At 32.9% G+C, this 15,656-nt stretch overlaps 1 non-coding gene across 1 annotated transcript; it reads right to left on the bottom strand.

Moving 5' to 3' along the window:
- Positions 1-3,460: 3,460 nt before the first annotated feature.
- Positions 3,461-3,532, bottom strand: TRNAT-UGU (transfer RNA threonine (anticodon UGU)). The gene has a single exon. It is a non-coding gene; the product is annotated as a tRNA-Thr (tRNA).
- Positions 3,533-15,656: the final 12,124 nt, after the last annotated feature.

Here is a 15,656-nt window from a genome sequence, read left to right on the forward strand (position 1 = left end):
GACTAGTACTCAAATTTTATTCTGGTACCCAAAGTTTTATACTTGTACCAAAAGTTTTATACTAGAACCCAAAGTTTTATACTGGTACCCAAAGTTTTATACTGGTACCCAAAGTTTTAAACTGGTACCCAAAGTTTTATACTGGTACTAAAAATTTATACTGGTACCCAAAGTTTTTTACTGGTACCCAAAGTTTTTTACTAGAACCCAAAGTTTTATACTGGTACCCAAAGTTTTATACTGGTACCCAAAGTTTTAAACTGGTACCAAAAGTTTTATACTGGTACTAAAAATTTATACTGGTACCCAAAGTTTTTTACTGGTACCCAAAGTTTTATACAGGTACCCAAATTTTATACTGGTACCCAAAGTTTTATACAGTTACCCAAATTTTATACTGGTACCCAAATTTTATACTGGTACCCAAAGTTTTATACTGGTACCCAAAGTTTTATACTGGTACCCAAAGTTTTATACTGGTACCCAAAATTTATACTAATACCTAAAATTTTGTTTTAATATTGGTACCCAAAGTTTTATACTGGTACCTTAAGTTTTATACGAGTATCCAAAGTTTTATACTGGTACCCAAATTTTATATTGGTACCCAAAGTTTTATACTGGTACCCAAAGTTTTATACTGGTAACCAAAATTTTATACTAATAGCCAAAAATTTATTCTGGTACCCAAAGTTTTATACTGGTACCCAAAGTTTTATACTAATAGACAAAAATTTATTCTGATACCCAAAATTTTATACTGGTACCCAAAGTTTTATACAAGTTTTTTAGCAGTAGGAATTTATTTCAACATCTTTAGTTATGATGCAGTACAAAGCCTATCAACTCCCAGACGACGAGCTGATGCGCTACATGTTGAGCCACGGTCGAGGGTTTCTATGACATTAACTCAAGGTCCAACAACCATGGATAACTAAGGGGAATTATATCTTTCCTTTGCGCCTGTTCATGTTGCACACCTAGCACCTAGGAACCATTTAATGTCTTCAGTTATAACGCAGATTCGAACCTATTACATCCCTGATGACAAGCAGATGCGCTACTTATTGAACCTTGGGGAACCAATTCTTTCCTTTTCTGTATTAGTTTAAGTGACATCTATCCAGCAACCAACTTTTTTTTATTGAACTACCTGCCTGAAAGTTTTATGGTAATGAGTTACGCCTGTTTATGAGCCAAGGAAATCCTCCTACTCCAACTTTACATGTTGCACACCTGCCATAGCAGCAGTAGGAACCATTTAATGTCTTCAGTTATAACGCAGTGTCTGGCCGAGATTCGAACCTATTACCTCCCTGATGACAAGCAGATGCGCTTCTTGTTGAACCTTGGATAATTAAGGGGAACCAATTCTTTCCAATTTAAGTGACATCTATCCAGCAACCAACTACCTGCCAGAAAGTCCTATGGTAATGAGTTACGCCTGTTTACAAGCCAAGGAAATCCTCATACTCTAACTTTACATGTTGCATACCTGGCATAGCTGCAGTAGGAACCATTTAACATCTTCAGTTTTCACGCAGTGTCTGGCCAAGATTCGAACCTATTACCTCCATGATGACAAGCAGATGCGCTACATGTTGAGCCATGGTACGCAGGTTAAATTTGTCTTAAAAATAATCGTCTTTAAAATGCTTATCATATGTACACTTGCAATAAATGTATTTGTCATAAAACTCTTATGAAAAATGTTTTTTTACAAAAGTGCTTTTTATTACAATTATTCATGGGTATAATTTTTATGACTAACTTTTTATGTCACATAATCTTAATGACAATGTAATTATGAAGTTATTACAAAAAATACTAAACAATAGGTACTGGAAAAAGAAGAACTGAATTAAAATAATTTTTTGGGGGGTAGGGTGATTTTTATTGGGTGGGGAGGGCCGGGGCGAGTAAATCCCATTTTTAATTTTGGGGTGATGTTTAATTTTTTTTCTAAGGCATTTTTTTCTGGTAGTGTGATGGTACCCTCCCCCAAAATAGTTGTAAACCTTCCCAGTACCTATAAGAAACTACCCTGAATAGGAGCACCATATCGGTTTAGTAGTTAGCGAGATCCTGTAGTACAAACATATAGACAGACAAACAAACAGACATCATAATACTTAATGATCTAAAAATAAGACAAATTTTCATTTTGAAATATTGGAGCTCTGATAGCTTTTTGGTACGGTAACAGCTTTAAACCATCTATCATCCGGGTTCGAATCCCAGAAGAAAAAAAAATTTGGGGGGATGAAGGGTGACTTTTATTATTTTTTTTATGGGAAAATAGGGGGGAGTTTGGTTGAGCACCCACCAGTTTTAATTTTAGTTTTTTAAAAAATTCAAAAACTTGGAAAAGGCAATTTAAAAAGTTTTCATTAGTTCAGTAGTTATTGAATTCTTAATCTACAGACAAAATAACTCTCCATACTTTATACAAGGTTTTAGAAATAATCATATGTAATTCTTGGTGGAATTGAACAGAAAACCTTTCTTACACATTATGGTGCACTAACCCTTAGAACATAGGTGTAAAGCAATTTTATATTAAAATTTAGTTAATAATATTACAAATAAAGTAAGTTTACCTAGAACAAATCTCCTCTAATCTTCTTTTACACATTATATCCACCCTCCTTTCAACTTGAGAGGAAAATAACTAAATATAAATGAGAGGAAACAAAAATTATTGTCCATTGTCCCAATGTCCATAGCAGAATAAAAACTTTAATCACATTAAATTCTTGGTGGAATTGAACCAAGAACCTTTCCAACACACGACTGCCACACTAACCCCTAGACCAAAGGTGACAGAAATTTTGAAGAAAAATTTAGGTCTAAATATCACAATTTAATAAATTATTGGGTGCTAAATTTCATAGGTATAACTCTTATGTACATACTTTTAAAACCTGTTTTAATATGTAATGAGTTAATGGTTAAAGGATACTAGTGGCTGCGCCCCTAAAACCTCTAGGAATACTTAAGGGAAGCAAAAATAATTTATTTTGAGGGTCATCTTTTTTTGGGAGGGAAAAGATACATTTCCCCCAAAAAATTATAAACTTTCCCTGGATCAATAAGAAGCTTCACATTACCACTTTATATAATAGAATATGTGGATATATTAAAAAAAAGAAAATTTGTTAATAAAATTATGGACCTCATTTATTGGCCAGTTCATTTATATATCCCATAAGAGGGGAGAGATGGATTAAAGGGGGTGTATGGGGGTTATTGTTATTTTAGCCAGCTGAGATTATTTCTTTATCAGAGTACATGAAAATATGGACAACATCAAAGTAATAATATATCGATTCATGTATTGCTTATAAATTCAGAAATTGTATAACATAATGAAGCTTAATTATATAGAACAAGTATTGCGTACCTAAACGGAAAAATAATAGAGAAGCTACTATATAACTTGAGTATCACAAAAATTTATTGCCCCCTGTGAGGTTTGAACTCACGGTCCCTAGTTTACAAGACGAGTGCTCTACCATTGAGCTAAATAGGCCACTTGTACAAGAAAAAAAATTTAAGATAATACAAATTCATAGTGAATATTAAGTAAATTCTGAAAAATTTGTATCTTTTAAAAACAATAAAATTAGGCAAACGTCAGTAGGGCAGTTACCCTATAAATAGTATTCAATAATATTCATAAGTATCAACGTTCAAAAACGTATTGCTCCTGGTTAAATTCGAACTTATAACCCCGGCATAACAGTGTAGAAGAACCGTGCGCTAACTGATTGCCCCACTGGAGCTCTTACATTACAGGTTCAAACTTTTTGTAGTTGTTTGAGATGGTAGTTTCTATGTTGTAATTTAAAAAAAAACTTAAGATAAAATTTTTATAAAAGAATATAAAAAAATTTAAAAGTATAACATTTAAAAAAATTATTTTTTGGCGATGGAAATGTCTGACCCCCACCCCAAAATTAGCTCAAAACCATCCAATGTCAATATATATATAACTAGCGGCTACGCCCCTAGAGGCCTCTAGGGGGCACTTGAGGACGAGAGAGAGTCAAATTTAATAACCCAATTTCTTATTTAAAATTTTTAAAGAAAAGTAAAAAAAAAAATTTTTTTTGGGGGGGGGGAATTTTTTTTTTTTAGGGGGGGGGGCCTCCCCCCTCATTTTTAATTTTAGTTTAAAAAATTTTAAAAAATATTTCTTTTTTTGAGGGGGGGGGATTTTTAATTTTTTGGGGGGGGTTGGGGGTGTCCCACCCCCAAAAAAATAGTTATAAACCTTCCCAGGACCTATGAGAAGCTACCCTGTTAAGGAGAACCCGATCGGTTCAGCGGTTAAAGAGATCCTTCGGTACAGACACACAGATACACAGACACACAGACATCCTGTTACTTTAGTAAAAGGATTCCTGAGAAGGACAACATTGTCAGTTCAGTGGTTGCTGAGATCTTAAGCTTCAGACAGACAAAATTAAATGAAAATTAAGCCCCGCGGCTGAATTGACGGCTGAGGCTTGTACTAATTTAGCACCTGCGGCTGCGGCTGGGGCTTACAATATCTCAGCCGCGCGGCTGTGTCAAAGCTGCGGCTGAATTAAAAAAATTAAGCTGCGGCTGAGGCTGCGGCTTACAAATATCAAGCCGCGCGGCTGCGGCTGCGGCATAATCATAACTTTGCAGCTGCGGCTGAGGCTTTCTTGAAGCCGCGCGGCTGAGTGCGGCTGCGGCTTCAAATTATTAACAGCCGCGCGGCTGAGTGTGGCTGAGGCTTCCCCAACTATAAGCCGCGCGGCTGATTGCGGCTGAGGCTTAGAGGGGCGTTGGCTGAATGAGGCTTAGTGCGGCTGAGGCTTAATGTGGCTGAATTGGAGTTTTGTGGCTGAGGCTTACAGTGGCTGAGGCTTACAGTGGCTGAATGCGGCTGAGGCTTACAGTGGCTTATGTTTTCTTTAAGCCGCGCGGCTGCGACTAAGGCTGAGGCTTATTGGGTGGCTGAGGAAGCCGCGCGGCTGATTTTGAGGCTTCTCGTAAGCCGCGCGGCTGATGGTGGCTGAGGCTGAGGCTGCGGCTGCGGCTTCCGAACCCTGATATGAATCTATAAGATTTTTTTCTATTGTATTAAAGTTTAATTTAATCCACAAAATTTTTTGTTAAAAAAATATATCAAATTGTTAAGCTAAGAAACAATTTTATTCATTATTTTTTTTAATAAATTAACGACACCCTTAGGTAACCCTAGGTGGAGAATTATATGAAAAGGGAGGATTTATAAGGCTGGGGCATCATAAAGGGAGAGGGGTTTATGATAGGGATTCCTAAATCTTTTACTTAAAAGATAGGAAGAGTTTTTATTAATCAGCTAAAAAATCTCTTAATTAGTAAAAACAAGATTAAGATTAAGGGAAAAAATGTAGAAAACTTAAAATAGAATATACAGCCTCATTCATGATAATTTTTAACGCCTCCAAGTCTAATGAAACTTTTCTTATATAACCCCAATTGAAAGAACACTAAGGGACGGGGGGGGGGGAGGGGAATGGTGAGTGTTATGGCGGCGGCTATTCATTGGGGGGGAATCGTTTGAAAAGGGTAGATGTGGAGGGGGGGCTGGCAAAGGAAGACAACTTAGAGTATTACCTTATATTGATATGATAGGTTTATGTAAGGCTAAAGTATTCCTATCAAAATCTTTACCTAAGCTTGACATTACTAAATTTAAGGGTAGACTATCTCCCCTAAACTAAAGTAAGGCTAAAGATACCCTTATTTTTAAGGGGTCCCTAATAAACCGTTTGTGATTAGCTTTAATAGCTCTAACTTTGAAATGTAAGTCAGTAAGTAACATAATGTACTATGCATATGTCATATACAACAAATTTAAGATTGTATCATCAACAGTTTACAAAAATCATTGTGATTTAATAGCAAGGCTACTAAATAATTCAAATTATACGCCTGTCTGTCAGCTGTGTTTAGTTGGATACGTGATTTTCTTGGCTGCTATTTGAGAGAAGTTTCATTTAGATTCCTGTTCATTGGTCTGTCGTTAATGCTCTTGTGGACAGGGAACGTGATTTTCTCGGTTGCTATTCAAGATAAGTATATTTTTTTAGATTCCTGTCGTATTAGATTTGTAAAAGCTTGATTTACTCAGCTGCCATTGTAGATGGACGGCTGGTGTGTTTGAGAAGATTTTATTTTAGTTTTATTTACATGGATTTTACCTTTAAAATCTACGCCTTGTACCAAATAATTTATTTTCAAGGGGCAAAAATTTTCTACAATCAAGAAAATAAGTAATCTTGATTCATGTAGGATTTTTTAAGAGAACAAAAAAGTAAAATGTAAAATTGTTAAATCATTTGTGATGTCCTTTATAACTTATATTCTCATAGAAAACTTTTAACAATAGAGACTTACCAGTGACCACTATACTTGTCTATCTATTCTCGTTTTAAATATCTATCAATCTTAGTTATATTTATCCATCTTTCCTGATACTATTTATCTATCTATCCTGTTTTTTTATCTATCTATCCTGGTTCTTTTTATCTATCTATACTGGTTCTTTTTATCTATCTATACTGGTTCTTTTTATCTATCTATACTGGCTCTATTTATCTATCTATCCTGGTTCTATTTATATATCTATCCTAGTTATATTTATCTATCTATCCTGGTTCTTTTTATCTATCTATACTGGTTATATTTATCTATCTATCCTGGTTCTATTTATCTATCTATACTGGTTCTATTTATCTATCTATACTGGTTCTATTTATCTATCTATCCTGGTTCTATTTATCTATCTATTCTAGTTATATTTATCTATTTATCCTGGTTCTATTTATCTATCTATTTAGATTCTATTTATCTAACTTTCCTTATTCTATCTATTTATCTATCCTGGTTCTATCTATTTATTTGTGAGATGTTTATACAAATCAGATAATTGATCATTTTTATAGCAGGATATTTCAATGGTGAATTACATTTAGATACTATGAAGACTTTAAGAGGACCTTTCACTTTCTTTTTATTAAATTTCAATTGAACATTGTCCAAAATGCGACAGTTACAGTTAACTTAATTCTTAAAAGAGAGAATGAAAACATTTTTATATGAAAAGATTGATTAAAAAGGAAAAAACAGAAAGAAAGGGATAAAGATAGATATTTTGATAGACAATTACATAGAAAGAAAAATGTAGAAGAAATCGACATAGAAATTAAGGAAGGATAAAATTTGAACAAAGAAAGAGGAATTAATAGAGGTTATAAGTAGAAAAAGAAAGAAATATAGAAAGTAAAAGTAAGATAAATATAGAAAGAGAAAAAAGGAAAGGAGAGGAAAAAATTAAATTAGGTTAGAGGAAAGAAACAGAAACAGAAAGAGTCAAAGAGAGAAAGTGAAGTTGATAATGTTTTGATAATGAATGCCATTCCCATAGGAGTTTAATGAAAGCAATAACATCATAATTTAAGTCCTTATAGGACTAAAACTACTAATGTGTGATATTAAAGTGCCTTAAGAACTAAAGAACCTGTATGAAATGTTTGTATAGTGTCAACACATTTGTTTTCACTTTATTCTTACTTACAACATTTCTTCTGCAGTTCAAAATTTTGACAGCTTTTTTAAATATGTTTTTTTTAAACCATAGTTTCTTTATAACAACGGCTAGTGGCTTCGCCTCTAGCCTCATGTTGCATAGTTACCATTGTTGTTATTTATACAAAACAAATGGTGTGGGTAAAATTTTCTTTTTGTGGGGTTGTTTAAGATGGTCCTCCCTCCCCCATCCCCCCCAAACAAAACCACTACAGGACCAGTATCTATATTCCTTGAAGTGTAGAGCCCAATCGGGGTTCAGCGGTTATCGAGATCTTAAGCTTCAGATATACGGACACACATCGTTCTACTTTGACTGTCAGTCAAAAAGATAGGCATTTTGGTCTGACAAATGAATTATCTGAATATTCACTGTGAATCGATGGATTTGTGACATAAAAAACCTAAAAAATAGCATTTATTGGCAATTCCTGACAAATTATATTCAAACAATCAATTAGACAATTAACAATGTAATATTTTTTGTAATCAATACAATTTTTATCTTAAAAGTAAAAGTTAAAATTAGGGAGTCGCCTGTTTCATTTTGATTTATAGCTTAATTTGAACTAATCAATAAGGCATAACCAAACCAACTTCTATAATTTTATGCAGTGCATTGTAAAAACAAGGATGACAACATCACTAAAACCATGGGTGAATAGAGAGAGCTTTTTTGTCTCCATAGCAAAGCCAAATATTAAATACTAGTGAATTTGCCCCTAAACTCTGAACATCTCAGAATCAGTGAGTATGTTTACTAAGAATTATAACCTTGGCAGTTTAGTGCTTACCGAGATCTTAAGCAAGGGGTATACATCCTACTATTTTGTATTACAGATGTACTCCAATAAAAAAAATACAAGGATGACAACATCTACCTACGTATGATCTAAATAATTTGTTTTATAAAGACAGACAGACAACTAATCGTCGAGAAGCCTTGCTATTGGTAATAATATGGTCTAGGCAGGTTTTTACTCCAATTCAGTAAAAGCGCAGCTACCTTTAACTTTGATAAGTCTTTACGTCCCATTGCATTGGTTGAAACAAAATTATTTTAGGCCGTTAAAGAACTTGGTAGTTTCTACAGTATCTCTTAACACTTAGATCTACCTAAATTCGCTTGAAGTAGATGTACAATAGTTGAATTTTCTTGATATGTTGTACAATTTTTGACAATATCAAGTCTTTATTAATTTAGCAAGCTATTTCATATTGAGAAATCCGATGAAGGTTTTCTGCGCTCCTTATAAAAGAAGTGGCCTTGGTTTAACAATGTAGCCCTCAATAACAATTATATAGATTATTGAAGTTTTTTAGTGTCGAATTCTTAAAAATTGTTATTCTTGTTGATTCGATAATATTTATTGCTTGTACTAAATATAATAATAAAGGTAATTTTTATGATGTGAAGCTATAGTTTTATAAATGTTATTAACCTTGTTTGATAAATTTATTGGTCGTACTTAATATGTACATTGAACATAATAAATGTAATTCTTATGCATTTAAATAATTGTACAATTATGCAATGTGCATACTTCATAACATTTCCCTTTTTTAGGTCTAAAAATTTTTTCATTCATTATTTCTCTTTTTGTCTAGATGAAGTTATGAACCATATCGGTTAATCGGCTAGGAAGGTTCTTTCCAAACAGATAGACATCCTTTTACTTGTAGTTTATTCTTTTGTAAAGTCTTCTTTACATTTAACTTGTCTTTTTACTCATCTATGTTATTTTTTTTATTTTTATTCATATATTTGGTTGTAGAGTAACTTTAAATTCTAATTTTATTCCTTTTTCTATTAAATTTAATAACTCTTTCCCATTTTTCTATTTCCGTTCTAATTTCCTAATTACCATTAATTCAGTCATTAAAATAAATACCCTATAATTTGCTAGTGGACCAAACATAACCCTCTCTTTTTCCTTCCAAAACATCTTTATTATCGGCCAATGCATCTTTTTTTATGTAATGTGAGGGATGGTTTTTACTTATTGATTATTATATCACAAGGGAAGATATCCTACAACTTAAAAATGACCAAAAAAATACGTTGTTTATTTGGTTTATAGATGATTCTAAATTAATTCCGACATAGAATTTTTATTTTATATATGGTTCCACAAAATATACTCAATTATTTTAGCAGACTTGAAACAAGGATATATATTTTCAATAAGAATTAGCGACACACAAGCATAAAGGCAGGATACCCAGTGTAGAATAGCAGACCACCAATCTTTGATTATATGAGCTTTTTGTTGGAATACAAATACACATTTGCAATATTCTTAAAATTAATGTTAAATATCTCCTAAATTCATATTTTTTACCAGGAAAGTAGTAAATTTTTTGTCTGTAGCTTAGAATTTTGATAACTACAAAACCTATTGAATTAATTCTCGAATTAGTTTTAGGCTATTTTTGTGCCCTTTACTATCTATTCGAGCCCCCAGGTGCTAGATGGTGCGGCAACTTGTAAATTATTATTTTAGTATGTTGTAAAGTTCGGCGAATTGTTTTTCATAATAATTTTACCGTCCTTGCAAAAGAAACATAAAACTATTTTACCTCAACTAAGTCTGTAGATAATACAATGGAATAAATCAATTCAAAAGCAGAATTTCAAAATAATAAAAACTTAAATAAGTCTATGAAGAGCACAGTTCAAAAATAATTAAAGTAGATGACCAAGTTTATTGTAGATTTTTAAAAAAAATACTGTATCTTGTATCTATCTATATAATTATTTCTTTACTGTGATTATGTATTTTACCAGAAGTTCCAGCCTGCAGTCCTGCCCTGTACAGAACAGAGACAGATACAGGTTACTAATACAATGATATAGAAACTATCAAGGATATTCTAGATACAGGTAGAGTACCAGAAGTGCCAGCTTATAGTCCTGCCCTGTACAGAACAGAGACAGATACAGGTTACTAATACAATATTATAGAAAGTATCAAGGATATTCTAGATACAGGTAGAGTACCAGAAGTGCGAGCCTATAGTCCTGCCCTGTACAGAACAGAGACAGATACAGGTTACTAATACAATGATATAGAAAGTATCAAGGATATTCTAGATACAGGTAGAGTACCAGAAGTGCGAGCCTATAGTCCTGCCCTGTACAGAACAGAGACAGATACAGGTTACTAATACAATATTATAGAAAGTATCAAGGATATTCTAGATACAGGTAGAGTACCAGAAGTGCCAGCCTATAGTCCTGCCCTGTACAGAACAGAGACAGATACAGGTTACTAATACAATGATATAGAAAGTATCAAGGATATTATATATACAGGTAGAGTACCAGAAGTGCCAGCCTATAGTCCTGTCCTGTACAGAACAGAGACAGATACAGGTTACTAATACAATGATATAGAAAGTATCAAGGATATTCTAGATACAGGTAGAGTACCAGAAGTGCCAGCCTATAGTCCTGCCCTGTACAGAACAGAGACAGATACAGGTTACTAATACAATGATATAGAAAGTATCAAGGATATTCTAGATACAGGTAGAGTACCAGAAGTGCCAGCCTATAGTCCTGTCCTGTACAGAACAGAGACAGATACAGGTTACTAATACAATGATATAGAAAGTATCAAGGATATTATATATACAGGTAGAGTACCAGAAGTGCCAGCCTATAGTCCTGTCCTGTACAGAACAGAGACAGATACAGGTTACTAATACAATGATATAGAAAGTATCAAGGATATTCTAGATACAGGTAGAGTACCAGAAGTGCCAGCCTATGGTCCTGTCCTGTACAGAACAGAGACAGATACAGGTTACTTATACAATAAAATAGAAACTATCAAGGATAAACTAGATACAGGTAGAGTACCAGAACTGCCAGTCTATAGTCGGTGGCATAGAATTTCGCTAAATTTTAAATTGATTACTTGGGGAAAACTACACCCTACCTACTTTAAAAATTGGGAAAAATTGTGGGAAAAATTGTTCAACCTTTAAAAGCATTATCCTTGAAAAAAAGCCTAAATTTGGCAGGGCCTGTTGTAAAAATTTTTACGAACCCGCTAGCAATAAATTTTATTGCACAGGAAACATTTTATGCATTTTCAGACATTTCTACCACTACGTACAGGGATATTTCAAGTCTTGGATTTTTTTCTTCAATTGTCTCTGATCGTTAATTTAGCCATGTTAGAATCGTCCAAACAAACTCTGCTTAAGGATATTTGTGACAATATGGTACAATTAAGTAAGCGTAACAAAAGTATAATTATGATCAGAACATTTAGATATATTTTTACAAGTAATAAATAGAAACTCCAAGCTTAAATGAAATAGAAAATATAAACGACTTTTTTTTCCTAGAGCTTTGCCCTTTTCACATTCAAAGTCATATTTTATCTTTCGAGAGCTTTATTTATTGAATCAAAATGGGAATAAAGATAGAGCGATACATATTCAAATTTTGTAGCAAAACTTTTTTAATGGACTTTAACAATAAAGATTAAAGAGCTATTACTATGTTGATTATACCTATTTGGTACAGGAATAATTATTCATGTAAGATTTTTAACAATGGGGTGATTCTAATATGCTTACATTCAAGATTAAAGGAACAGTTGGACCTAAATGTATTTTTGCTTTTAAAAGATAAAAATATGGGAATAAACTAAAGCAGATACATAAAAAATGTCACAACTCATACCTGTATCAAATAAGATTTTCATAAACAAATTTGATAATATCCAAAACAGTAAACAGATTTTTTCAAATACAGAAACAATAAATTGTGAAGTACGAACATATTATTATCAAGAAAACCTTTGGTATTTATGACATAACTGTATAACTTTCTATTTGCAAGGTCCTAAGTTGTAATGATTGGATAACAATAGCTTGACAAGAGTGCAGGGAATTGACCCAGAAGGGTTGGGGTTTTAAAAGATATTTAAAGCGGGTTTCAAATATGTATTTTGTTGAAGCATGCTGCTATAGAACGAGGTATAAACTTAAAATCGTAGCAAGTCAAGAATGATAACTTCCATAAAAGCAAAGCTTTGAAATCAGATGGAAGGACAAAAGAAGAATAACTCTTTAAGAGTGTCAGAACTAAATAAGCACAACATTAATTTATAAGTTTATACAAAATTTGTTGCAAAATTGCACAATTTCAGGATATGGTATATTTTTTAGGATTTGATTATAGAGATGCCTCGCTTATAATATTGTACCTTGTAGTCCCAGTTATTATTCAACCAAAAATCAGATGAATAGGATAATTATATCATATAAAAAATTGTTGTCAAAAAGATAAAAATTAGCATGTTTTCAATGGATGTACGGACATTCTGGTAACGATTAAATAGTTGCTATGTTTCCTAAATCGTACATGACTATTGTAGGAACCATCATGCTAAGTTTGAAATCTAAAGGTTAATTCTAACATTTCTGATTTAACGAGAAAAGATCACCGTTACGGAGGGACCTACCCTAATGATATAAAAGCTTCGCTTTTGAAAAGAGATAAAAAATAGTTTTAAAAACTGTTGAGCGCACTAGGAAGTGAAGCTTATCTCGTAGTGCAAAAGTTTATTTTCAAACAAAATAAACTCGCACAGCCGGAAACAGCGAGCATAAACAAAATATATCTATCTATCTATTTATGCAAAAACAAATAGGTAGATTTATCTATCTATTTTTCTATCCATCTATCAATTTGTGTAATCTATCTATAGATTGTAGCGAAGCTACTTTTATCTCGCTCTATTCTTAAGTACTTTCGTCTGTCTGTCCATACGGCCATGGAAAAACTTTTTCTGGCCTGTTGTTGAAGATTTAAATTTTTATAAAAAAAAATTTATATACTGTTAAGCAGCAACTTTAGCATCTTCAGACTTTATTTTTATGATTCACCTCTTACGGATGTTATCATCCTTGTAAAACAATGAATTTGTAAGCTGCAGAAACAATATCTATCTTTTTAATATTGCATTAAGGTGACTTTTCTATGTCTATATTTATTCTATTTATCTATCTGTCTGTCTATTTGTGCAAAGAAAATAAACTGGCGGAAACATGAAGATAAACAAATTCATAAAATTGAGCAAAAAAATCAAAGCACGAAAACTATTCAAATGTAAAATATCTCATAAGTAAACAATTGTTTTAGTAGCAGCGCTACTTTATGATTAACCTTGTCTGTCCGTACGTTTGTGTGTCGCGTTTGGCGAAAATATTTTTCCCGGCTTCTATAGAAGATAGGAAGCTAAAATATTCAGTGAAGAATCAGTGAGGTATGCGCATTTTTGTACATCGCTACTTATGGATGTTATAATCCTTGATTTTATTTAAATGAATAACACTGAAAATTTTCTTATGATAACACTAAATTTTGCAGTTATAAGGGAACACAATCACACTTTCATTCTTCAATTAAACAAAGTTGACAAAAGCCATTAAGCGAAGATCTTAAAAAATATACAGTCCGACAAACGAACATTAAGAAAAATTTTTCAGTGTGGTTACGAAAACGATCGATATCCGCTGGATTATAACCGATTCTCAGTCATACTAATAATCATGTTAGCATCGTATTACAGACAATTTTCCATGAATATTGAAATAAAAATCCTAAAATAAATACTAGTTTTATTAATCTTATAATTTTTTCATTATAATATAAGAGGAAAGCTGTCTATAATACGATGCGATACATAACTATTATAGCTCTGAACTAAAATGTGGGATCTACTGCAGTTCATGGTAAAATATTGCTGGTAAGCAATATTTCCACAAATCTATGGATTTTAAAGGCTGCTAGCTGCCAAACGGCTGAACGTTCAGATCATGCCCGCACAATGTTTTAAGCGGCATAAGAAGGCCTACAAATAATCTGGAATAGCCATAAATCAATAATGCACAATTATCTCGCAGTGCAGAGAAATGCGCGAAAAAGACCTATTTTATTCGTTTTTTCTTCAGTGAAGCTTTCCCTGTGCATAATTGGATCTTGGCTATTCCAGATTATTTGTAGGCCTTCTTATGCCGCTTAAAATGTTGTGCGGATATGATCTGTACGTTCAGCCCTTTGGCAGCTAGCAGCCTATAAAATTCATAGATTTTTGGAAATATTGCTTACCAGCAATATTTTACCGTGAACTGCAGTAGATCCAAAATGTGATATGAATCTGATAAAACTAAATAATTGTTATTGTTTGTTTTTCTATTGAACTTTCATTTTAACAAAAAATACACTTTCACTTTTTCTTCATGTTTTGTCATTGTTTACTTTTGATTATCTAATTCAGGAGCGTGTACAGGATTTTGCGAGGAAGATTCCACCCAATAAAAATAGTTTAAGCTCCCCTTTCGAAAATGGGGAGGGGGGGGGGGGTATTCAATTTTGTACTCAATTCGCCTTGCTTAAAACCTTTTAATATCTTAATGAGTTACTTTTAAAAATAATAGTTCTCAATTATTTATTGTCATTAAATTCTTTTAAAAAATTTTGTCCGCGACTTCATTAGGATAAAGTGGTTACTAAAGACTTTACCTTGGAGTAATATAACAGTACGGTTGAGGGACAGACAATCAACTCAATGCCTTTTGATTGAAAGTTATTATATATAATGGTAGTATGTATGACGCGCCTATTTATTTGCCAAGACATTCCCCTCACGTAACTTGCATAGCAACAAAAGGTAAAAATATACATAAGTAATTATCAGGTAAAGCATTGAGATCACTTTAAATTCTGCAGTGACACTAGAAAATTAAAAATCCCTAGAAACCAGCAAAGATTAGTATCTTATTCTCAGTTCATTTAGAATTCAACTTGAGTATATGTGGTAGGGTGAAGCTACCACATATACATCTCCTGTAGGTCATGTAGCAGAATCTAAGGACGTGTAAGAGATATGTGTACCTTCCACAATAAAAAAATATAGTTGCATTAAATCCCTATTAAGATACCCCCCCCCCCTCTCCCCCTGCCTTCGGCTTGGACATCCTTGGTGGATAAGGAAAGTAAATAAAATATAAAAAAATATTATGTA

Source organism: Acartia tonsa, chromosome 1 (assembly GCF_053477335.1).
Source record: "Acartia tonsa isolate MP-2025a chromosome 1, ASM5347733v1, whole genome shotgun sequence".
Classification (NCBI taxonomy): domain Eukaryota; kingdom Metazoa; phylum Arthropoda; class Copepoda; order Calanoida; family Acartiidae; genus Acartia; species Acartia tonsa.